We start from the raw sequence: 24523 nt of genomic DNA, 5'->3' as shown, positions 1-24523 counted from the left end.
AAAGTGTAAATAAATTTATTCAATACATTATTTTGGCTATTTAACCACAATTAAGACGATACTCTTATTATACAGTTCTTCCACAATTTTGCACACACTACCTCTACATTTATTTACACGTTGAGGAACACCACTTTATTTATTACTTACTCATTCATCTCAGTCAACAAAATCAGCTTTTGTACCTAAATAAGCGGGTAAATTAACGCACACAGTGTACAGCGTTTTCAATAAATGTCATTAATTTGATTTAGTTTGTCAGATTTGTCATAAACGATTCAGGTACCTATGTTGCTTAGATACTGTCATCCTTACAAACACCAACAATTAATTCCTGAGTAGGTACATATTTTTGTGGTCAGCAGCGTCGAATGGGTGTGGATAGGGGTTAATTTATCCTCATTATTTTGGACCTAATGAAAAGTGGTTTTTTGGACTTGTTAGATCCTTCTAATGACCCAGAATTTTTTTGGCAGGTTATATCGGGACCACCCTGTATACTATTATACTCCTATTTTCCTTTTCCAAATGCCCTCTTATTTGATAAAGGTAGATTTTGATTGGAACTTTGCATTAAATAAATATTCACTACGTGCTTACTTTCAATCATTCCCTACAACCTACAATACCTAATGACAACGTCAATCAATTCATAGTAGGGTTAGAATCAGGTAAGGGTTATTTCACATTAAAAGTCAAGACAATGACATTGATGTCCCACTTTTTTTGCCCGCAATAGTACCGGGTGATCAAGAAGGACTGTTTAAGTTGGTAGTGCAATTAAGAAAATTTTTTAATTCAGTTATTTATAGCACTGCAACTGGATATGTTTTCTTGGTTTATTTGACAAATATCTGATATAGGTATAGCATTAACAACGACAAGCCACCAACAACCGGAAGTTACTCCTGTTATACGATTTAAAATACGATCCAGTGTTACCAACTTAAACAGTCCTTCTTGATCACCCCGTACTATGCCAGCAAATAAATTTCGGACACCAAATTTGCTGTCATTTGGAAAAATGAAATGTAGTCTAGGCTTTATTGTCATAATTTCTGACATATTAAAAATATTTTCTCAATACTTCATTCAAAGTAACGTCAGATTAACTGAATCTGAACATGTGAATTGTGTCAAAGTGACAACTGTAGAAAATAGGGTTATTAATATGTAAAGGGTGTTTTACAACTAATGACAATGACATGAAATTGATGTCCGAAATTTATTCGCTGGCATAGTAGCGTAGTAGTATAGCGAGCACGGAATTTCGGGCAGACTTGAAATTTGACTGATATAAAATGTGAAATGGGCTTTAGGTGCTAGACGTATTAATAACCTCATTTTAATATCCACTATTGTCACATATCATTTTCACAAATTGCATTCATCAATCCTGAAAAATTGCAGGTGCTTAGATGTGATTTTCCAAAAACTGAACAGTGTTAACAGTGTATTAAATTTTGGAAATCAGTAGCCAAAATGTAAAATGATTGTGCATAATATATGTGACAGTTTATTTTGAAGTCCAGTCAAAATTAATTATGACATTTATGACAATAAAGCTTAGACTACATTGGGTTTTTTTAAATGACATTTAAATTGCTGCCCGAAATTCCATGCTTCCAATAGTACCATCGGTGGACATTGAAAGCTGGGAAAAATTTTTCATTCTGTATCAAACTTTCGCTTTGTCACAAATTGTCAGATTAACTATTGTCACATTGACATCACTCTCTTGTAAAATTAAAATAATTAATATAATGTTTCAATGTTTTTTTTTTGTTATCTACCTGTTTTGACCACCAAAAAACCGATCCTGTGAATAATTACCAACTATTTAATTGGGAAAACAAACAATGTCATTCAATATGAAACAAACTGAACTTTAACTTGATGGTTTTGATAAATAAACGTCATTCACCCCGTCATAATTTTTATAACCTTTTTGTAAAAAACCAAATTTAACCGACACAAATTTTGTAATTTTTGACTTTATACAATTGTCATCTTGTCCCAGCTTTTACATAATGTCCACCGATGGTACATTTATCATGTACAGGTTATCATGAAATAAAAGTGTTGCAGTATTATTGTTACTGTCACCGATTTTGCTCATTGTACAGTTAATTTCAAAATTATAGAGTACACCTAATTTTCTACAGTGTAATGATCAATGTCAATTTTGACAAACAAAATGCATAATCTAACCGAAAACGCACGAAAAAAGTGCACATTCTTTCCAAATTAGAACAAGGGTGGTCGATCCGGAGGGTACCCCAGTATTATAACTTCGGGAAGAGGACCGTGCAGAGGATAAAACGAACAATATTATGGTGTTCTAAAATATCAGCGACATTTTATGTTGTCAAAACTTACCTAACCTACAAAAAAAATATTACGCTCAAATTTCAAAACGGCATCTTTACATGTGGAAAAAATTGTAAGAAATTGGCTTCTTGATTTTTGAGGTGTACGGTACGGTATTTTCGTGTGACCGTAATGAATAGCAAATAGGGTTGACAACGGTTTTGTAGTTTGAGTTGGTTTGTCATTTAGCCTTTGTCACTGCAGATAAGAATACGAATTTACCTAAGGGATATAGGCAGCCCAAAATACGCCTTCCATTGCCACGTTGATAACTAATTAAATTAAATATTTTTCTGAGTCAAAGTTATCAACTAATTAAATTAAATATTTTTCTGAGTCAAAGTTATCTCAAATAATGGCATCGCAACAATGACATCTTGTCATCTTAATATGTCAAAATGAAAACAACAATGATTAGAGGAGAATAATTTTTAACAGTTACGGTACGGTGATAGATTGCACGTTTTTAAATTCTAGTTCCAAAACATAAAGCAGTGAAAAATACTAAATTCTCCATCTCAATTGTTTCACGTTATGTAGAAAACCGTTGTATCCCTGCAGATTACTTCCCGCCAAACCAGTTTCTGTGTCTGTCTTCTGTCAAAAAACGTGCAATCTATCAGAGTACTGTCTTCTGTCAAAAAACGTGCAATCTATCAGAGTACGGAGTATACCACTACTACTATGCATTGTTAAATTTCTTGCCGTTCTTTGCCTTCGTATAATTCTGGTTCTGTGGCCAAAGCCCAGTAAAACGTGAAGTGTAAAGAAAACTTCAAAAAAATTTAAGTTGCTTGATACACTTTTGCTTTTTTACTTATAAAATAAATATCGAAAAGATATCCCTGATTGATGATTTTTGGTTTGCCTACTGTCCTCAGGTATTCTTATCTGAATATACCAATAGTCAAATTAAAAAAAAAAGAAAGTAGTTGTCAATGTCACATTTTGGCATAAAATTGAATGAAATGAAATGAAATGACATTGACGACCACATTTTTTTTAAATTTGACTGTATGTATATGTATAGACGTTCCGTAACTAAACGGCAATCGTCTGGGTGGCGATTGGTAAAAGCCAAAGAAATGCTATTTTGTAAATTTTGCTTTTCCAAAATTCTTATATTAAGAACGAGAACGGTTCAAATGGACGAATAAGGAACAGTTTTCGAAATAATGAAAAAACAAGGCATCAAGTTACATATTTATCAACAATGGAAGATTTGACGTATCTGACATATTTCACCAATGTCGTTACATAAAGGATAAACATCAAGGAAACACATTTTTTTTTAATCAAACAGAATAATTAATTACATTAAGGCCCAGTTGTATAATAGTATATTAAAAGACAAGTTTCATAAGATCAGTCTTGAAGCACGAATTCAAGATTAAAAAACCAAAAAAAAAGCCACGAGTTATTTTAAAGAATGGGTGCTTCAAGGTCTTATGAAACGAGTTTTTTATACTATTTTTTGTAATTTGCCCTTTTTAAGCCGTTTTTAAACAAAAATGTTTACTTTCCTCGATTTAGGGATTTTCGTGGCGGTTGGTAATGTCTTAATTTTAAAAGTGAAAATTTGATCAAGTCTTCAAAGTCGCCTTTTGCTTTATCCAAATTCTGTCACAAAACACGAATATGAAAGATAATATTTCATATACGCCCGCTGAAATACGTGAAATTCCCAAAAATACGGTCGCGAATTTGTTGCTTGATAAATCCTGATTAATAATTCTTTGCACATTTTGTAATTTAAATTGACACGCATGATGAATCAAGTTTTGCCAACCTAAAAATGTTCGTAAAATGTTCCGTGAAATAATGGCTATAAGGACATCCCAGATGATGACGTCGCGTTCGTTAATATGTCTATTAGAGAATCAAAATGGAGGCAAATTACAAAAAGCTTAGTTAACATCGTGTCAGCTAACAACGCGTCAAGTCGGAAATCTGACTATTTAATTGGCTGATTCAAATAAAATGTTAAATATCCTCCAATCAGATCGCTTGACATTACGCTAACTTTAACAACGACTTGACATCGCTTTATGAAACCGGGCCTAAATGTTCGAAACGCCGACCATTTGCTTGTAGACGGACACGGGCCCGTCTACGTAGAGAGCTTCTCACAGAATCGAATATTTGTAAATTGTTTCTAATTTCATTGGACCCATTTTGTATTTTGTCCCAGAATTCATTTCGGTCGTCAATTTCGGTTTCGTAAACTACCCATTTAATATGACCCCACAGGGATATTATATGATTGTAGTCGAAGCAGGCCATGCCCATGTTAGATACGAAATTTTTGCCGCTTTCTGTGAACTGTCAATTTTTGTCGCTATCACTGTCATTTTTTAGGTGAAAAGAGCGATGATGACAATTTTATTTTTTTTTTAAATTAACGATTGAATCCAAAAATATTGAGTTGTTTTGCACCCAATCCACTTCTCTGTGTGACAGGTGTGTACTCACTTATTCACATCATTTTGATGTTTTTTATATGGAGCGGCAACCATTCAGTTTTCACGCCTACTTGGACTACAATCATTTAGAATAACCCTGTATAAGGCATTCACGATCTTTTTAGGACCGAGTTGGCTATGATTTTTTTTTCATGTTGGACTAACTGATTCAGGGATGTAACGGATGCAACTTTTTTTTTCTGTCAGTGTCGACATTTTGTTGCCACCCCATTGCCACATTTATTATTTTAATATTCGTAGGAGAGTTCACGGAGAGTGTGTGTTAACATACTTTTAATTTCCGTCAAAGGAAAAGTCAAAATTGCCAAAATTTTGTTACGACAAAAAATATTCCATTAAACGATGCTACAACGTGATCAAGAATGACTGAATCTGTTGGTAACAATGAAAATTTGAATGATTTTGGTACCACTGTAATGTAAACGCATTTCCGGTTGTCAGCTTTGACAGAGTTGACAGGCGAATTTGACGTTTACCATCAAAGAGTCATTTTTTTGTAATAGCATCAACATGACTGACATAACCTAATTTTTTTTAAATGTCGTGTCAAGTTAAAACATCCGGTCAGTGCCAATTACGAAACAGAAAAACACCAATATTTTTCAATTGTTTCATTGCCAACAGACTCAGTCATTGTTGATCACGCTGTATAATCTGTTTCAAAATCAAAAATCCACCAACACTGCATTCTACCTCGAAAATACAACCGACAACGTTGCTAACTTTTGCTTTTAGTGTATTTGCAAGTGTCAGAAAAAAGTGGGGTTATGAAAAAAAACTGATGACAGTGGTTTTGATCGTAGTTTATCATGTTTTTTATTCTGATTTTATTATTTCACTCAAAAGGTATGATATGGTAGTTACGACCTTTTTATACATAATAATTATTTTCTGTTACGTAAATAAACTCAATAATTCAATGTCAAATTTTGCCAACATAATTCAACAGGTGGTGGATTTTTGATTTTGAAACAGATTATACTTCCAATTTAAAAAGGACAAACTAGATTTAAGAGATCCGCCAACAATGTACCTATTCAGAAAATACATATAACCTTAAACTGAAAACAACCTAACCTAACACAGAAAGTGTCAATTTCCTTTAGGGAATTTAGTTATCACCGAGGTGTTGCCAACAAAAACACTAGATGGTCATAGCCAACTCGGTCCCAAAAAAAATCGTGAATGCCTAATAACTCGGTTTGAGTGGTGAGGAACGATTTAGCAGGACGCCCTGAAGCTGTCTAGCCTGAAAAAACACGAAAATTCCACAAGTAGGTAAAGTAAACAATGACCAAGTTTTCTAATAGTTGGGCTAAAATTGGGTACTGCGATTAAAATTGCTCATTAAAAATTTATAAAAAATAGATGTTCATTAGTTGTAACAAATGGTCGAGTTTAGGACGGATCATTTTTACAGCGTACGTTATACACGAGAGGCTAAATGACCCAGGCCATTCCATACTTGTGCGCAAGTCCTATAATTTTGCCCCTTATTTAAATTTGACATTCACGGACTTAGAAAATATCGCAAATTTATTGTTTAAAAATTAGAACAACACTTGCGTATCTAATAAGAAACAATACAATAAAAGACCTTTATGTAGTAAACTCATTTATACAGGGTATCCCAGAACTCGCGCGTCAGCTGTTAACTGTGAATTTTAATATTTAATCCAACAAGAATTCTACAACAACAAACGTGAAAAGTATATTAGTTTTGAAATGAAAACGATTTTAAGATAACCAATCACACACGCCTGCTTGAAGGTAACTCTACTAAATGTATGCGTTTCCGAGAAAACGATTTTAGATGTTGCTGCAAAAAAAAAACTGTGATGAAATGTTTGGACGAGTTTTATAAGGGTTGATTTTGCCCACGAATCCCAGGTCTAGAAAACGACCTATACGCGAGTTTTTTATGTTATTTTTTTTTTTAATTTTTAAATAAAAAAATTAAAATTTTAAATTCTAGGGAATTTTGTATTATGTAATTGGTAATTCAAGGTAAAGGATGCAACTACATCTGCAACATATGTTAAAAATTATATCTTTAGTTTGTGTTCTACTCATCTACTGTTCTTTGCCTTACGTGCAGCACGCGGTACAGTACCATGCGGATGCGGTACATGTAACAACCAGTGTTGCCAACTCTGTTTTGCTGATCACTAGATATTTTAAAATTTTCCACTAAAAATCCACTAGATAAATACTATATCCCACTAGAAATTCTACTAGATTTTTTTTTACGAACAAATTTTTATTATTTCAAATATTCAAATGTGGCGTTTCCAAACTAATGTTAATTGTTAGATCGGACACTTATTTCCGAACGAAGAGAGTATTAATTTGGGTCCAGGTTTGTGTAACTCTAACTATTTGTCGAAATTCATGAAGGTTCCTTTGACAAAACAAGTCTAAAAATCTACCAAATATTCGGACGTTGTTGGAGCGGCCTTTCCAATTCATTTTATGAATATGAAAATATGATATCGTCTGCAACTACTTTTACTTTTCCGCCATGTATCCCACGATTCCCACGGTCGTCGGTATCACTTTGGTGCCAGAACAACCGGGAAACGGGAAAAAGTCGTCCTTCGACGGCTCCGACGGCTCCGACGGCTATTGTCCTATTGTCGGCATTGTCGCCACGCGCCACTCATTCGCCATTTGGGCATTTGGCAAAACCCGCCACTCGCCAGAGACCAGAGTGTAGTAGACTGTAGAGTGAGAGTGAGAGTGAAAGTATTCTACCATCCCGGATTGATAGGGGTGAGAGCTGAGGGGATGGTCATTTTCTTGGTTCTAAAAGACCGAAGACCGAAGTACCGAACATCTGTGCCGAACATGAAAGAAAACAGCCGACAGTCGAAGTCGATATTCAAGGCCAAGGGTGCCAAAACTACCAAAAACCTATCGACACCGATTTTTTTTTATGGACGATCGGCAATCTTTCTTCGTATTCGTAGCATTTTATTTTCTACTAAAAATTCTACCAACCACTAGATCGAAATTTTGCCCACTAAACCGATGTCAGATTCTACTAGATTTAGTAGAATTTCTACTGAGTTGGCAACACTGGTAACAACAAAGCACCCAAGTTACTAACGCATGCGTATTGGTAAGGATCGTCCTGGGTTATTTAGCCTCTCGTACGTTATACAGGCTGTTTGATAAAAAACGCCTCAACCCATAACTTTTTTATTTATTATCCGATTTCAATGAACAAAAAAACCGAAGATATGGTTTTTCATGCGCTACGAAGCAGTCATAAAATATTTTTCTTTGGCGTTATTTTCAGTAGCTTACGATAGTCAACTTTTTTTTTTAAATGGACACGTAGTTTTTTAGGCTCAGTCTGATAAAAGTTTTTTTTTCTGAATCTAACGATGTATTAAAAGTTATTGTTTGGTTCATAGCTGACTGAGAAAAAAATAAAACAATTTTTAATTGTGGTTCAGTTATTATGAAATTTTCAAGTGTGCCGTGAAAAACAATTGGAATACAAATAGCAACAAATGTCAAGTAAGTTTGAAAATTTTCAGGTGTAATCTTGAAGGGTTTTATTATTATTTTCTTGGAAAACATAAATAATAATAATAATAATTTTTTCTATTAACTTTTTGTTTTTGACTAATTACGATTTTTATTACACTCGAACATAAAATAATAGTCAAATGACTGCTATCCTGCATGACTGACAATGTTATTTTATACTTAAATAAAAAAAGTTTAAAAAAGCAGATGAAAACTTCTAAGCTGACGTTTAGATGACATTTATCGTACTTTGTATTCCGATTGTTTTTCACGGCACTATTAAAAATTTTATAATAAGCTGAACCACAAAAAAATGTTTTATTTTTTTTCAGTTAGCTATGAACCAAATGATAACTTTCAATACATCATTAGATCCAGAAAAAAAAACCTTACCAGACCAAGCCTAAAAAACTACATGTGTCCATTAAAAAAAAAATTTGACTATCGTTAGTTATTGAAGATAACGCCAAAAAAAAAAACATTTTATGACTGTTTTGTAGCGCTTGAAAAACCGTATCTTTGATTTTTTTGTTCATTGAAATCGGGTAATAAATAACAAAGTTATGGGTTGAGGCGTTTTTCATCAAACAGCCTGTAGTCATCGCCTTTTGTTCAAAATACCTGGCTTCCAAAAATTTTTGTGGGATAATTAGTAATTCTTTGTCAAGATACGAAGTGTTGAAGGCGGACGAATTTATGCTTACCTCAAATGCTCTATTGGCTCAACAACTGTGGGAGTAATCTGTATCGTAAAACAATTATTAATGTACTAATAACCAATTAGGAAATCGTGTGGACTGCAGATAGTACCCAGTTGGACAAAATTAGGAGGCATTTATAGATACATAATTGCCATAGTTACAAGTTGTTACGTAAAAATTGTAGGTAGAAGAGATGTTAGATAAGTATTCCACATTCTTCACTTTAATAAACTCTTTTACTCGTAAAGTATTTGTTGTAAACAAACATTTAAAAAGAGAGTAAGTACATTTATTTTAAAAAAGAACAACTCACTTTTACGCGATACAAATGTGCAGCTCACAAAATTTACAGAGTTTTGGTTTTGGTCATTCTCATTATCTTTTATATAGTGTGGAATGAAATGATTTACATCTAGTTACCTTTGCATTACCCCTGTAAAAATACGAAATGCCGCTCTACAAAAAAAAAAGAAAGCCTAACCTCAAAATATATATCCAAATTCCAAATGTGATTTATTGCGAAGGAATGATATGAATGCAAAGTTAAGATTGAAATTAAAAAGGAGCTAACAAAAGCAAGTCACAGCTAGTGTTGAAAGTGGCCACCAACGTTTGTTAATTCAATTTAGTAAATTGTAACAATTGTCAATTCGATTGATGACATTTATTGTCAGAACTAATAGTTCGGACTTCAAAAAAAAAAAATAGAGCGGTACAGGAAAATTTACATGCGCAAAAATTCCAAAGGTAACTAGATGTAAATCATTTTATTCCACACTGTATTTAGATTATGTATTTTTAGCTGACAATACGAGTTTTTGCATACTGATGTAATTGTAATTACGCATCAAGTGAGTTAATTGAACACCTACGCCGAAGTATTTTGTACAAATATGACGAAGGAAATTTTCAGTGGTTCTTACATTTTTTTTTCAACCGATAGTAAAATAAGTTGCAAAAGATCTAAATAATATTTTTATTATATAGTCTTTGCCAAAACCAAATAACCACCAACACTGCATTCTACCCAGAAAATCAACCGGAAACGTTGTGTGCTTTGATTTGATTAGTCTAGCATGTTAGTAATATCAAAATTGCCATTACACAGTTAGTGTAATTTTGTTTTCAACAACTTAATTCAACAGGTGGTGGTTATTTGGGTTTGGCACGGCCTATACCTGAATCATAGTCCCTGTTTTTGACACTAAAATGCCTGCAAAAAAGGGCCTTTAAAACACTAAAGCTTTAAGGGTTGCTTAGGTAACAACAAATTCACCTACATTTTGAACAATGATAATGATAATTGCGACGTTAAAAGCGCTCCGCTACACGTCGTGCTCATAAACTTGTCGCGCGTGCTTTAAAGGCTTCCTTATAAACTTGTATCATAATATACTATTATCTACGATCGTGTAAAAAGTAGGCACTTTTTTAACTAAAAATCGTTGTCAAAGTTGACGTTTAGTGAACTGACGGAATCGTGCCATAAAACTTTTAGTGCACGCTTTTATGGCACAGAACTGTCAGAATACAACAATACAATTTATTGGAAACATTGTTTAGAAGTAGGTTGCTAAACGACGTGGTTCTCAAACGACTTTGGTTAATCATAAAATATTATTTTATACAAATTTATGTTGAAACCGGTGAAACTATTAATATACATGGAATTACTTTTAATTTTATTTACAGATTTACAGATTTTATTTTATATACAGATAGTCGAACATGATTTTAATGTAACCGATGTCAACATTGATAAAATGTAAAACAATAAAAATACGCTGCATATATTAAAACAGTATAGTGCTCGTGTTAGAAATTGAATACAACCAAATTGAAAGATAAAGTGAAAGCTAAGTATGTAAATGATTGTTGGATTTTTTCTGTTGTGTGAAAATCTTGGTACAATAGTCAGGTGAATTACGTTCAAGGATTTATTTCCAAAGGAATGATCGTTACTTCTGGTTCTTCCTTTTTTGTCCAAACATGTTGATGTTTAGGGTTCTTAATCTCAAACATTATCACGACAAACTTTGATTTGTTTAGAGCGCAAGCGCTTGCAATCGATTTGGCGTCACGACGGCCCAGGCTAGGCATCTTCAGTGGTACTGGGACTTTGTGGAATTTGTCTACGTTGAATCGCCTCCTCTTGAATACAACAGGTATTTTACACCGCGATTACCTGCTGCATTATCATTATGTGCCATAAAGATGTATAGCATGTTCAGTTCTTGTTCGTTTTGGAGAGAATAATTTTGAGTTTTTTTTTAATTTCTTGAAAACATTATCGCATTGTGTTGTTATTTGTAAACGTTTTGAATCATAAGAAAATATCAAGCACACCTTTTTGATTTATGCTAATGGTCTGCGTAACAAGATGCTTGCGTTTTTTTCTTCTAGTTGTTGCAATGTTCACAAATTTAACGTCGAATGATAAAACGTAACGTCGCGACATACATAGTCATGTATTTAGAAGAGTTATGCTTTAAAAATAATAGTAATAGTATGCTTTAAAAATAATTAACATTTAATGGTAAGATTGACGTGCAGCGAGTTTTTTTGTTGTCAAACTTTGAATTAAAAATTTAGAGAAGTATGCCCTCAGCAATAAGTAATATCTATTTATTATGCAAGTGTCTTATAAGTCACGAAAGAAATGTTTAGCTACAAGAGCTTACTCGGGTGAGCTAATTTTTCTTGATTGACTTATTTGCTGTTAAAGCACGAGTATAATACATAGTTTTATCCAACACCTCCTTCTGTAACAGTTCTTAAAAAAAACATCATCAAAACCCAAAAAGTGCTAATTTTTCACAAAGAGATAAATTCTTTATTTCATTTTTCATTTTTGAAAAGTATAATTAATCAACTTAAGTACATAACATTTTTGGTTTACAATACAAACATTTCCGATAATAATGCGGAATCTGGAAAAGTGCCCCAAATGCTTGGAGCGTTTCCACGTTGAATAGATAAATGGGTTTAAATATGTAGATAAATGGGTTTATCCATTTTCTTCTTTAATTTCGTTGCAAACGTGAAAGAAGTAAAATGAATATTGATGTGTTTGGTAGACCACGAAGACGTAGAGTGTACCTATCAGTGATTCAGATTGCTAGAGGCATCAGTCTGAACGAAGAAGGCCACTCAAGACGACAAGTAGCCCGAATCTTCAATGTTAGTGGCGCTGCCATAAATAGGGCCCGGATAAGGATCAAATCTGTGGCATAGACCAAGAAGGTTATTTGCTCAAGAATATGTTGATTGGAACTTGGAACGTGTTCATTGGGGAATCTAAATTCTGTTTGCATCACATTAATGGACGAGTTCGAGTGTGGAGAAGCCCAGGGGAATGGTATTTAGACTGTACCCTAGTAGAAAATGTTCCATTTGGGTCAGATTTATAATGGGTCTATAATGGTTTGGGATGGGATAAGATAAATTTGAATAGACGCACGGACCTGGTGGTAATTCGTGAGCGGTCTATGACTGCTCGGAGATACATAGACGAAGTTTTAGAACCACATGTGGTACATACCATTTGCAGAGAATATGGGTCCAGAATTCATTCTGTAGCAGGATAATGCCCATTTCCACGTAACCAGAGTAGTACAAGATTTCCTCAATACACGCAATACTCAGGTAGAGCTTGTGCCAACTCTCATGATCGATGACGCAGAAACCAAAATGCGTACTGAAGCGGCTGTACTATTCGAACTAAAAACATCAGTACCATTTTGTCACACTTTACAGATTTGTGAGCTAATTTATGTTGATTGATATTTGGCGACAGGTCCCTTGATTATCTGGGGCATTCTAATCCAAACCGTTGGACACTGTAAAATGCAAATTTGCCGCCACCCTGAAAATTTAACCAAACGACCGATGTTTTTACGTTTCACTTATCAAAATTGGGCTCCGCCTTCGCGCAGCTTTTGTCAAGGTCATCGATCATGAGAGTTGGCACAAGCTCTAATGGATTGACCCGCGCACAGTCCAGACCTCAATGCAATCGAACATGTCTGGGACACATTTGGGCAGCGATTGAAGGAACGTCAGCCACTCCGGAACCTTCAACACGTTGAAAAAATTCTTATGGAAAAATTGGAAATTTAATTGAAAGTATACCTCGTCGTGCGGAAGTTTTGCGGGTTAGAAAGAACCATACCTATTATTAATTTTCTACTTTTGCTTCTTTTTCATGTTTTCTATTTTATTTTTATTTTCAAATTAATTTTCATTTCATTTTCATTTTGCATGATGAACTTATTTTTATAGCAAAATATTCACTATTAAATAAATGTTAGTTACTCTTTCTCAAAACTTAATATCAAATCGAAATGGTATACGACATTTAAGACACACAAGAGTCGACAGACAATAATTTTGTATAGAGATTAGTTATATTTGCTTATATTTGGAGGCTTTAGTATGTCTTTTTTTAAATATATAAGCTTTCACTTGCAACAAAGCCACATAAAAATACGTGAACTCGCGTACAATTTCAATCCAATTAAAGGAATTATAATAAGAGCGAGCTAAAAGTGGTCATTTCATCAAAAATCTTTGGTTTGAATTTTGAATCATGTGTTGGGATGATTTGAAATTCGCTTTAAATATATTTTCCGTGAAAGAAGACTGCACGCAAGATAGTTTGCATATCTGACAAATAAGAAAATATAATCTTTATACAAGTTTTGATCTATTATTAAATTTATATTACGTGTGCCAACGCATCTCCAGGCATCTTCGCAGTATCGTAAGAGAATGTCTTTCCTCTTTCGTGTTCCTTTGTGTTACGAGTTATATTTACACCTTATCAATACAAGACTGACATCTTTTGTAGTAAATACACGGTTGGTCTTACCAAGGCGACGAGGTTTCTCAATCGTGCATATTTTGCTTTGCCACGATTCGCTCTTCAATTTGCTCATATGACGGTTTCGACCCATATCCGACAATTGCTGCGCTCGTACGGGTTAGCGACACACTTTTTTTAAATATGTATTCTCTTTACGTATGGAAAAATTGCATGCGGGCAGTATTTTTTTATTAAAAGGTTTTATTTATGTTAATTGTGCATAATTATAGCTATACATATGTAGTGCATGTATTGAGAGGTTTTTTTTTATTAGAACCGTCTGGAATCCTTCATACTTTTTTAGATGACAATTGAATATAAATTTATTAGAAATCTTTCTAACAATGTAGTGTGCTATGAAAATTTGCGGTAATTGTTCACTTTAACTACTTCTGGAATTTTCGCGTTTTTTCTGGCTAGACTGTCTCAGGATGTCCTCCTAGATCGTGTCCCACCATTCAAACCTTGTGCAAATGACTTTTTTTCTCTCTTGTTGTGTTTCAAGGTCGCGCCAAGGTCGCGCCAAGTCTTAGTATAACTAAAGGGTAAGGAAAATTTTCATTTGCACAAGGTATGACTGGTGGGAAACGATGTAGGAGGACGTCCTGAGGCTGTCTAGCCAGAAAAAACGCGAAAATTCCAGAAGTAGTTAAAGTGAACAATTACCAAATTTGCAAAGTACAATAGATTGTGTACCAGACTATAAAAAAATATATGTGATTGATTGGTTGCCTAAAAACTAGGGTTGTTTAAACATGTAATTTACGGAGATGTCTTGAAAAAGACTGTTTAAATCAATATTAATTATTGCATGACAACAACATCCCAACAAAAAATACTTTCTCTAAGAGCCCAAGTATGTTATGTGAGACTATAATTGTATTTTTTAACATTTTGTGTTGGTATATGTTCAGCAAAAGATTTAACATTTCTGTATACAACGTGCTTTAGAAATAAGTAAGTACCTACATTAATTTTACCTAGTGACAGTTCTCGTCAAGAACATTTTTATGTATCATTTTTTCGAAATATGTATAATTTTCGTGAAAATGGCGAGTTTATCTTCGAGTAGTGAAAACATTGATATTGTGGTGAAGCGTCGGGAGTGCTCCTCGAGTCTAGAGAATTTCCGTGCTACTTCTTGTGGGGGTACATGAAGGACTTGGTATACAACGTATAAGTTTTAAGAAAACGGGTGGAATATGCTGCCACAACAATTCTCAATAACAGAGGAATGTTGGAAAGAGTGGAAGAATCATTTCCTCGGCGCCTTCATTACATCGACATATAGATGGTTTTTACATTTCATGGCTATTGCGATCCAAAGACTTTTTGATCATAAGGTTTAAGAAAAAATAATATATTTATATATACAGTGTGAACATAAAGTTTGGAACAAAATTCATAAAACCGTTATGTGACGATTTTAAGAAAATCGCACGGACAGGTCGATTTTATTTCGAAAAATGCCATCACCTGACGTGCAATTTGTTTAAATAGCGTCATTGATTTTTGCGCAATGACGTAATCACCAATTTTTAATGTACGGATAATAATTAAGAACAATTCAATTAACTATAAATATATTCGTAATCGTAAGTGCGTGCTAAATACAACTCAACTCAAACACCCTCTCGTTTCTATCTCTCTAATCTTAACGGTACAATGGTAGTTATGGTTCACAAGTCCCAGGCTCCAACCCCTACGCCGGATGTCGCCCTTCCATGGTGGGGATTATGTGACCTTCGCTGGCGTTTCCCGAAAATGCGTAGCGTACACGGCCAGCCTGACAGGAAGCCTGTCCTCAGGCTTCAAGAGACCTAGAGACAAACAAGAAAATTAGCTTTTCAAGGTATTATAGTATCGGGAGTACTTATCCATTGTAGTTGGTCTCATACTTCGTGCAATCATGAGATCCGTTGATCTCGTAATCGTAAAGTCATGAGATCCGTTGATCTCGTAATCGTAAAGTCATGAGAGATCTCGGAATCGTAAAATCATGAGATCCGTTGATCTCGGAATCGTAAAATCATGAGAAATCTCGAAATCGTAAAATCATGAGATCCGTTGATCTCGAAATCGTAAAATCATGAGATCCATTGATCTCGAAATCGTAACGTCATGAGATCCGTTGATCTCGGAATCGTAAAATCATGCAATATCAGGCAGCTTACCTTTCGTCATCTTGGATCGTTATCCATCGTTTGATGTGGTCCGCTGCAACCACCGTCTTGTGCTGCCTCGTACGCCCATCTCTTAAGTCTTCTACTTCATATCGGTCGTTAAGAAGAACCGTGGAGACTCGAAACGGTCCTTTAAATTTAGGGAGCAATTTACGACTAGAGCCCGTAGGTGGCTCGCTTGTAATGAGGACCATGACCAAATCTCCAACTTGATAAACTGGGGCGTCTCTCACTTTGCGGTCATAACGTTCCTTTTGCTGTCTTTGATCTTCGCTAATATGGGCCGAAATAGTGGAGCGTAATGTGGGGATGTCGAGTCGATCAACTTCAACTTTAAGAGCGTTCAGAAGCCAAGCTTCCGCTACTGACTTAGGCTTGTAACCCAAGAGAGCTTCAGTGGGCGTTGTATTGATACCTTTATTGTGGGTGGTGTTTAGGGAACTTTGAATTTGCTTCACGGCTTCATCCCAAGTGTCAGGTTCTTTCCCAGCCACAGTTGTAGCTAAGGCGGCTAGTAACGTCTTATTGTAGCGTTCGCATTGCCCATTGGAACGTGGGGAGGCTACGGCATTGAGAATATGTTTAATACCATACGTTTCAATGAAGCGTTTAAAGGCGGAAGAGGTAAACGAAGTACCCCTGTCACTAATAATTCGAGTTGGGGCTCCGAAGAGATACATAACGTTGAGCATAATCTTAAGAACATGCTTGGTGCTGAGGTTACGGACAGGTTCAATTATGCAGAATTTCGTAAAAGCATCCACCAGGACGAAAAGATACTTGTTTTTCTTGCTACTTGTGACAAAGGGACCTACGTGGTCAATGTGAATCGTATGAAAAGGCACTGGCGTTTTGGGAATGGGATGAAGTTTACCCTGACGAACAAGATCTGTTTTCTTATAGTATGCGCAATGAAGGCATGCTCGTACGTATTTTGTTACAAATCGGCGTGCACCAGCAAACCAGTAATTCGTGTTGATACGTTTCAATGTGTTTTCAGTTCCGGGGTGCCCAGCGTCGTCGTGACAAAGTCGACAGATCTGCATGCGCGCAGCTCTTGGAACAACCCAAGCTGTTTTTCCGTCTTCGAGCTTCCGAAATAACTTATTGGCTCGAATTTCATATTCAACGAAATACTGTTTGGTCTCACGAGTACGGGTTCCAGCTTCGAGGATCGTGCGGATTCGCTGAAGTTGTTCGTCCTCCAACTGGGCTGCCACAACCCAATCGGCTTCCGTAAGGTCAATAGTATTTAATTCCGCCTCGAACAAGTTGACGGGATTTCGACTCAGACTATCTACATGCGCCATTCGCGATCCGGGCCTATACTCTATACTAAAATGGAAGTCTTGAACTTCCAACCACCATCTGCCTACTCGCGGAATCAAATCTTTCTTTGTAAAAGTCGTCCTAAGAGCGTTACAATCCGTCACAACCGTAAACTGGATGCCCAAAAGGTAGGTTCGGAAATGCCGCAGAGCAAAAACTACTGCCATCGTTTCTAATTCGTAGGAGTGATAGTGATGCTGCTCGACCGTAGTTTGCTTTGAAAAATAGGCCACTACTCTTTGTTGACCACTAACAAATTGAAAAAGAATCGCACCCACCCCAATAGAACTAGCGTCGGTGTGGAGCTCCGTCTTTAATGCAGGATTAAATATTGCTAGTACTGGTTCTTTACTTAATATTTCTTTTATTTTATTAAAGGCCGTTTCTTGAGGCTCACCCCAACTCCATCGACAGTCTTGTTTGGTTAACGAGGTGATTGGGACAACAATAGAACTGAAATTTTTGACGAAGCGACGAAAATAATTTGCTAATCCTAGAAACTGACGGACCTGCTTAACTGTCTTTGGAGTTTGTAACCCCAGGATAGCTTTGGTCTTTTCTTTGCCGGGTCGAACTCCTTCTTCGCTAATTTCTCTCCCCAAATATTGTATTTTATTTTGGAAGAAGGCACATTTTTTGATATTCAAAGTTAAGTTGTGATCGCGAAGTTTATGTAGCACTTGTCTTAGTCGACTTAGACCTTCTTCAACAGTTTGTGACGGGATGATAATATCATCAATATATGGGAATGCTATAGAATTTTTGAGCGAGCCCAGAACCTCGTTAATCAAGCGCTGGAATGTGGCTGGCGCATTGCATAAGCCAAAAGGCATTCGCAAGAACTCAAAATGTCCTTCGGGTGTAACAAAGGCCGTCTTATGAATTGAATCTTTGGCTACAGGAACTTGATAAAACCCTGACGCCAAATCAAGTGCCGTAAAGTATTTGTTACCCCCTAACTTATCGATTTGCTCCTCAATTAGAGGCAGTGGATACCGATCGCGGACCGTTATTGCATTAAGGCGCCTATAATCGATGCATAAGCGGACCCCACTTGGTTTCTTGGGGACCAAGGTTATTGGACTGGCATAAGACGATCGGGATTCACGAATAATTTTGTTATCTAATAATTCACTAATTATATCTCGTAAAATAGTTTTTTGTGACTCGGCCAACCTGTAAGGATGACAAAAGACCGGATTGTCGCTATTACATGTGATATTTAGGGAGACCGTTTGGGTTTTTCCTAGGGTTTTGAACGACGTCGAGATACAGTCTGAGAATTCGTTCAACAATTTCGCGATTTTTGACTTATCGTCATGCTTGAGGTCACCGAAGTTTAAGTTGTGGATCTTCAGATTATTCTCGACATCAGTATTCAATACGTCAATAATATTAATTGAGCCTTCATCCAGCACAGGCAGCGACCGAAAAATCAGAGCTTTTTGTTTTTTAACCATTATTATTTGGGGTTGGTCGAGAAAATCTCTGCCAACAATCATTTGGTACTTAAGATTGGCGTCAGACACAACTATTACATTTACATCGGCGACAGCCTCCATAATACGTATACGGAGCAAAGCTCTTGTGTTACTTGACACGCCTGTCCCAGCAAAACCCTTAAGAATTATCTCCGGACTCTGTTTTGTTTGAATCGCAAAGGTTTTAATAACAGACGCCCTGATAAGAGTATGAGAACTGCCACTATCTATCAAACATTGTATTTTACTTCCATTTACGTACGCGGTTTTCATAAAAATATTTACTGCATGTGTCGTCTGATCAATTGCATTTACTCGAGCGACCTCGGTCGTAGGTTTCTTGAAATGTTTATCTTTAACGCGACATTTATCTACGGTGTGGCCCAACTTATGACACTTTGTGCATTCCCGTCTCGGTTTTCTACATTTGCGGGCAAAATGTCCAGACATTCCGCAGTTATAGCAGACCGGTGTTACATTTTGTTCGTGAGATTTTTGATGAAAATTATCGCGGCCCGATGTACTTGGTTTGTGCGTAACGTCTTCAATTGTTCGAGAAGAATGTGAATTTCTCGGCATTTCACCCATCGTATTTAAATAACAATATAGAGAATTAGCGTCGGTATAACGCGCCGACCTCACCGTACGTGCTATATTGGGATCGGTGATTCCGCCGATAACAGCATCAACTAAACATTCTTCCGGAATCTGTAATTGTAACGCTCGTAGTTTCGACAATTTTTGAAAACAATAATCGCCCAAAGTTTGCCCTGCTGTGGTCTCGTAATTGGCGGCTTCTCTTAATAATTTAGAGAATGGAACGGACTTACGGAACTGTGCGACGAAATCATTGCGAATATGGGCCCAGGTAGCGTCGGATCTAGTCTGTTCGTCGTACCATTGGCGGGCGTTTCCCTTAAGACGGCTAGCAATCATTCGAATAATTGTGTCATCGTCCCATCGATAACGCTCAGCTAAGCTATCGACTCGTTCCACCCAGTGTTCGATTCTTGCGTCATCCCTAGCTGGGTCGAAGATGGGAATCAAGCACTCGTCTCCTGGATGTGCCGCCGTGCTTCGGGTGCTTTTCAATCGATTTACCTCCCCTTTCAAATCCTTCAGCTGTCGTCTCAACTTCTTAGCTGTCCTCGAAGAAGACGACGTAGATGAGGAAGTAACAGTTGTGGTTGTGGACGAAGAAGCTGCAGACGTCGAAGAAGATGACGAGCTGCTGCGTCGACGTGATCTTCGTTTAGATTTTCGCGACGATTTCTTTGTCTTCGACGACCTTGCAAGCTTTCTTTTCACCATTATTAACTTCCGTTAACACTTAGTGCCACTAAACACTGTAAAATCCCACTTCTGACTTGTACGGATAATAATTAAGAACAATTCAATTAACTATAAATATATTCGTAATCGTAAGTGCGTGCTAAATACAACTCAACTCAAACACCCTCTCGTTTCTATCTCTCTAATCTTAACGGTACAATGGTAGTTATGGTTCACAAGTCCCAGGCTCCAACCCCTACGCCGGATGTCGCCCTTCCATGGTGGGGATTATGTGACCTTCGCTGGCGTTTCCCGAAAATGCGTAGCGTACATTAAGATTAAGATAACAATTTTGTTTCATTCATCGTTTAGCTAGAAGGAAGATCTATCAGAACGAGAAGAAAAAAGTTGGGGTTGCATTTAAAAAAATTTGGTAATGACGTCGTTGCGCAAAAACCAGTGACGTCACTTGAACAAATTACACATCACATGATGGCATTTTTCAAAATAAAATCGACCAGTTCGAGTGATTTTCTTAAAACTATCAGATAACATTATTACGAATTTTGTTCCAAACTTTATGTTCACTCTGTATATTGTCGCTATTAACGAGTTCTATTACCAGTTAAAATTAATGTACTTATTTCTGAGACACGTTGTACATTTTAAATACTTTTTAGCTCTAAAAAGTGTTCTAAATAATTATTTTTGCCTGGATTGTATTGTTTCAATAATTAATTTGTTATTTTCAACAAGTAGGTATGTCAAATCTTGGATGGCCGCTAGGATGCGCAGAAGAGGGACTGAAATGCAAAATGTGGAACAGAGATGTGACAAGGTGAACCGGTAAAGTGGGGTATAATTCTGAAACGTACACTCAGCTACAGAAATAGACTTGTTCTAACTCCGCGTTGTGAGTTCCCAGTTCAACAGATTACTTTTAAAAGCTATGCTTTCGACTGTATTGTAATTTCAATTTGGTTGTAGGTCGTAAAATTTTATTGGATATTATGAGCGATTAACGGGCACAATGGTTGGGTTTGAAAAGGTTGGAAAGCGGCGCGTGCCGTTTGCCGTACAATGCAAATATACCAAATGTACAATACAACCCTGCTTAAAATATTACCTGCTAGTGGTAAACTAGGATTTATAAGCCCCGCAAGATCTTTAACTTAAAGTACCATAAAATTTTACGACCTACAACCAAATTGAAACTAGAGTACTACTGTTATACCACTGCTATAGTGCATTCATTTTAAATGTTGGGTTTTGTAATAAAACTTGCCTGCTTTGACACTTGTCCGAAACTCAGTGAATCTAAAACTGTGTTCAATATATTCGGGTCCTAAATTAAGGAATGGTGGGATCGAGATCAACTTTTAGAAGACCAAGTGAAACCATTAACATTTGTTGCCAATACTGGTGAATCATCTAGTGAATTTGATTCAGATGACGATTAATTTTTTATTTGTTTACGTATTTTATTATTTATTTTTTACTTACTTTAAAAGATACATGTAATGGATACTTTACTAATTACTCTTATTTCTTTATTAAGTAATCTTATTTGTCAAATACATTATTTAAAATCAACAATCTCTTTACATTTTTTTGGTCACTGATCACAAAATGTGTTTTAATTTTTTTTTTACTTGTGGATATTTTAACGTCTCTTTCTTTTGCTCGTCGATAAGATGGTGAAAGTACGACGTGGTACCAGTTTTATATGAACCGAGGGATTCCTACTTTACGGTACCGATACAATGAAAATTTGCCGCTTTCGTAATTTATGGTGTTTTGAGTTTACAACTTTACCCAACGTTTAAAATGAATGCCCTATATGCTATAACGCTCGAACAAATGACGTCCCCACTCCTCCCGTTGCTATTGCGCACCCAAATCTCAGCAGCCATCCAAGATTTGAGGGCTGCATACTAGGTTTGACATTTCCTTCAGATACATAACCTCACTATGATCATCCTACCAATTATACTTATTACAATTTTATTTTCTCTTGATTTTTTTTATATTAATGTAGATACAAATTGGTTTTTTTTTCTTCAAACGTTTGTAAATTATGACATTAACTGCTGCATAGATAATGCTAAAGGGTCACTTCATTGTCATGGCATCTAACGAGCTGACCAGCGTCCGTGAAGTTATTTTCTCCGCTGATGAGCGGCTGTGAAGTAAACTAGCTAAATCATTTGAAATTCCTACCTCAAATTGTAACAGATTCGTGTCTGAATGTGAGATATTGAAAGCTGAAGTGAATAAATAAGGTTTAATCAAGAAACTTGTACATTATTGCAAAACGTACTTACAAAATCTATCATATTAAAACGGGTTGAGAGACGGATAATTATTCTGCATTTTGTTCACAGCGTTGTTTATACATATTAGTAATAGTCATAGGGCCGGTTGCACCATCGCCAGTTAAAGTTAACTGTAGGTTAATATGCTTCGTTACTTTGGTTACCTATTGTTATAACAATGTTTTCGTATATTTTAAACTGTAGTTAAATTTAACTCACGTTGGTGCAACCGGCACATAGTAACACATTGCAAAACGAGCTATATTAATTTATCAGTCTACCCACTCTCCTACCTGGTTTCTTAACATTTCTTAAATTATTTGTTATGAAGGTTTGAAGAAAAAACAGTATACATATATTAATCGGAGCAAAAATGGTTTTATGTGCTTTGGCTGGCCAAACTACTAGCCGCAGCACATAAAACTCCATTTTTGCTCCTCATAACATAATATAATGTACTTTTTAATTTTTTTATTAATGTAATGGTTTATTCCATTATAGATGATTGCATTAATTAATTAAATACCCTCAGAAGGTATAGTATGATCAAAAAGTCTTTGGATCAGAGTAGCCGTGGAATTAACAAGCTATCTAGGAAATTATTTATTTCAATGATTTTTGACATATTTGACAACTTTCAAGTTAGCAGGTTATAATTCAAAATGTTTCAAAGAGAACATATGTACAATTTTTATTATTAAATCATACTACAGTAATGGAAATCGTGGTGAAAATGATGATTGGATTTATTCGCCTCATTTATGTTTAAACGAATTCCGTGAGAGATTAGCACTACTTTGAAGTACACATAAAAACTACGGACAGTAGAAGTAAATAATTCTATAGATGGTTTTTACATTTAATGGCTACCGCGATCCAAAGACTTTTTGATCATACGATATATTTTTGACATGCTTTACATAAAGGATTTGAAAACCAATTTAACCATGGAATATTTTTAACATCAATAAAGCTGTTTAAAATTTGACAAGTTACAATGTTTTTATATCGTGCGATCCATTGAATTTGTTATTAGAGTTGGCGCTGGAACTGTCAACGCATGTCTAATTTTGAACTATCGCGGCAAACGTGACATTTAATGACAATTGTAAAACAGAAAATGGCCAATTAAGGATTCGAGGGATTAAGATAAAAATTACAGTGGTAATGTTTATTTTATTAATAGTTATTTAATAAACTAGTTTGGTAATGAAGGCGATTAATAATCGAAACTGTTTAAAGCACGAACGAGTGTAGCGAGTGAGTAGCTTTAATAGTTGAGATTATTAATTGCCCGTTAACAAAAGAGTTGATTACAAAATTTTTTCGTTGACCGCAAACTTTTTTTTTTGGTGACAAATTTTGAAATTAAAGCCAAATCAAAACCAATTTCATCTTTTTCCATAAAGATGACATCTTATAAATACCTTCATCCTTTTTTTGTCGTCAGGGTAGGCCATTTTTAAATTTTTCAACACTTTCCATTCACTTTTCCACAAAGAATGTCAGAACACGTCAACTCCATTCGCATTCAATTTCACGTAAAAGTCACGGTTGGTAAGGAAACCTAGTTAGTTACCTTTGAAAAATATGACATGCGAATTATAACCAAAAATGTCGGCTTTTAAAAAAGTGAATTCGTAATTGTGCAGTTATGGAGCTATAAAATAAAGAAAACCCTGCTGCACTACCTGCTGCAGTGTTGGTAAGTGCAAACAATGCATGTTCGAGGTTGTTTATACATCAAAATATCATCAAAACGTCAAAATCGCAAAAATCGTTGATTAATGAAAAATAGTGTATTAATGAGGTCCATTAATACACTATAATTTAGACAAAATAATGCATTAATATTGAAATTAACAAGCGGTCAACGGAAAACAATGTTATATCATGTTCACGTTGGATTGAACATCAGTGGTGCAAATCGCACACATTTGGCATTAACTTTCATATGAGTTATCACAGTAACAGGTCAGGTCATTTGC

The 24523-nt window shown here is 35.6% G+C and overlaps 1 protein-coding gene across 8 annotated transcripts in view; it reads left to right on the top strand.

Annotated features, from left to right (window-relative positions):
* Positions 1-24523, top strand: part of cyst (rho guanine nucleotide exchange factor 18 cysts) — a 48527-nt gene that overhangs the window by 2618 nt on the left and 21386 nt on the right. Inside the window, exon 2 of one of the 8 annotated variants that reach the window (XM_069038154.1) lies at positions 11141-11256. The exons of the other annotated variants lie outside the window; for them this stretch is intronic. The gene's annotated coding sequence lies outside the window, so the exon portion shown is untranslated. The remainder of the gene's footprint in view (positions 1-11140; positions 11257-24523) is intronic. 8 annotated transcript variants of the gene reach the window in all.

This window comes from Tenebrio molitor, chromosome 2 (genome assembly GCF_963966145.1).
Source record: "Tenebrio molitor chromosome 2, icTenMoli1.1, whole genome shotgun sequence".
Lineage (NCBI taxonomy): Eukaryota > Metazoa > Arthropoda > Insecta > Coleoptera > Tenebrionidae > Tenebrio > Tenebrio molitor.
This window is presented reverse-complemented; position numbering and strand designations above follow the sequence as displayed.